General features: G+C 44.2%; 1 protein-coding gene across 9 annotated transcripts in view; it reads left to right on the top strand.

Moving 5' to 3' along the window:
• Nucleotides 1–2,500, top strand: part of LOC135092993 (pleckstrin homology domain-containing family G member 7-like) — a 212,478-nt gene that overhangs the window by 117,865 nt on the left and 92,113 nt on the right. The window lies entirely within an intron of this gene.

The raw sequence follows: 2,500 nt of genomic DNA, 5'->3' as shown, positions 1-2,500 counted from the left end.
AGAGAGAGAGAGAGAGAGTCAGTCCGTCTGTGTCTGTCTGTCTGTGTATCTATCTTTCTCTGTCTCTATCTATCTATCTATCTCTCTCTTTCTCTTTGTGTTGTCTATCTTTTTGGTCTATCCTTCTCTGTCTGTCTGTCTGTCTGTCTGTCTGTCTGTCTGTCATTATCTATGTGTCTATTTATTTGTCTGTCTGTCTGTCTGTCTGTCTATCTGTATGTCCTTCCATTTGTCTGTCTATCAATCTATGTGTGTCTGTTTGTGTGTCTGTCTATTCGTCGTTCCGTCTATCTGTCTATCAGTCTTTGTGTCTGTCTATATGTTTGTCTGTCTGTATGTCTGTCTGTCTGTGTAATTAATCTGGTCTGCAAGAGTATGAGTTTCCTGCACCAATCCTTCGTCATGAGGGGCTGTGAAGCGTCCTGGCGGGGCTCTTGACGTCAGGCGCGCGACAGACAGCAAGGGGGAGAGAGAGGGAGAGGGAGAGGGAGAGGGAGAGGGAGTCAGAAGGTTGGAATGCAAGCTTGGAGGAGTGAGAGTGAGACGGAGACAAATGTTAGGGGAGAGAGAGAGAGAGAGAGAGAGAGAGAGAGAGAGAGAGAGAGAGAGAGAGAGAGAGAGAGAGAGAGAGACATGGAATGGCAATGAAGCAAATAAGAGCGGGCTAAGAACAGCACTGCAGGAAAGAGCAACTCAGCATGTGAGGAAGGACTTGACTGCAGAGAGAAGATGGAGAGGAGGGAGAGGACAGGACAGGGGGAAGGGAAGGAGAGGAGAGGGAGGGAAGAAGAGAAACAGGGGAGAAAGAGAAGCAGAGGAGGGAAGAAGAGAAACAGAGGAAGGGAAAAGAACAGGATGAAGGGAAGGAGAGAAGGAGAAGGAGGGAAGAGAAGCAACAGAGGAAGGAAGGAGATAAGCAGGGAGAGAAGGAGAGAAGCAGTGGGAGGAAAGGAAAGAAGGAAGTCAGGAAAGGAGAAAAGCAGGGAAAGGAGAGAAGGAGAGGGAGAGACGAGGGAGGGAAAGGGAGAAGCATGGGAGAGAGTGAGAGGGAGGGAGAGGCATGGAGGGAAACTAAGCATGATGGAACAAGGTTGGTAACCAAGATAAGGTGTTTCGTGGAATTTCTTGTGTGTGTGTGTGTGTGTGTGTGTGTGTGTGTGTGTGTGTGTGTGTCTTTGCATGAGTTCCTTTCAGTGGAGTAGGAACACACACACACACACACACACACACACACACACACAGAGAGAGAGAGAGAGAGAGAGAGAGAGAGAGAGAGAGAGAGAGAACAAATATATACACTCAACAAACATCATTTAATATATTTTTCTCCCCTCTATTTCCTCCCATCCCTCTGCAGTCCCCCTACCCATCCACACCCCATCATACCCACTATCTAGGCCCATTCACCTTCACCACAGCATATCCTATCCTCATCCTTTGAACATCCTATCTTCTATGCATTCTCCTACAAGTAATCCTTTTCCTCCTCTTCTTATTCTTGTTCCTTTAAATTCAGCTCCTCTCCAATGTATACTTAAATTCTTCTCTTTGTTCTCTTTTATATATTAACACATTTCTCCTCCACCCATCTTTAACACATTCCATTTCTCTTCCACACCTTTCGAAACACCCTCATTTTTCCTCATCACCTTTCTAGACATGCCATTTCTCCTCTACACCTTTCCAAGTACACCCATTTCTCCTCTACAGTCTTCTAAGCATCCCACACGCCTTAACTCCCTGAAAACACTCCACTTTCTCTACATCACTTAAAACTTATCTATTTTTCTTGTTTATCCTTCCTTACACGCCTTGTTTTTCTTCCTTAATCCTCTAAACACACACACACACACACACACACACACACCGTTCTTTACAGTCTCTCCAAGCACACCCTTTCAAGAATATTCTCTCTCCTTCTTACTCCTTTCAACCCTTTACATTTCTCCAATACATTCCTTACCTCAGTCCTCCTTTCTCCTCCAAACACACACACATCTCATTTTCTTCACCTCTCTACACTTTTGCTGTTCCTTTTTTCTACTTGCTGTTTTTTTTTCTTTTATTTGTTGTTCTTTTTCTTCTACTGCTGTCCTTTTCTTCTGCTCTTACTCTCCGTGGTAGTCCTAGATCAGGTCAGCTCGTGAGGACAGTAAGATTCGTTGTGGTTTGTGAATCTGTGTGACTATTTGTAACTCACTCCAAACACACTCCTTCAAAAATATTTTCTTCTTTCCTCCTCCTAACCTAACCCAACCTGACCTAATCTAACCAAACCAAACCTAACCTAACCAAATCAGACCAAACCAAACCTAACCTAACCTAACCTAACCTAACCAAACCTAACCCAACCTAACTTAACCTAACCTAACCTAACCTAACCTAACCTAACCAAATCAGACCAAACCAAACCAAACCTAACCTAACCTAACCTAAACTAACCAAACTTAACCTAACCTAACCTAACCTAACGTAACCTAACCAAATCAGACCAAACCAA

The sequence above is a fragment of the Scylla paramamosain genome, chromosome 41, assembly GCF_035594125.1.
Source record: "Scylla paramamosain isolate STU-SP2022 chromosome 41, ASM3559412v1, whole genome shotgun sequence".
Classification (NCBI taxonomy): Eukaryota; Metazoa; Arthropoda; class Malacostraca; order Decapoda; family Portunidae; genus Scylla; species Scylla paramamosain.
The sequence above is the reverse complement of the archived record's forward strand: the minus strand, read 5'-3'. Positions and strand labels throughout refer to the sequence as shown.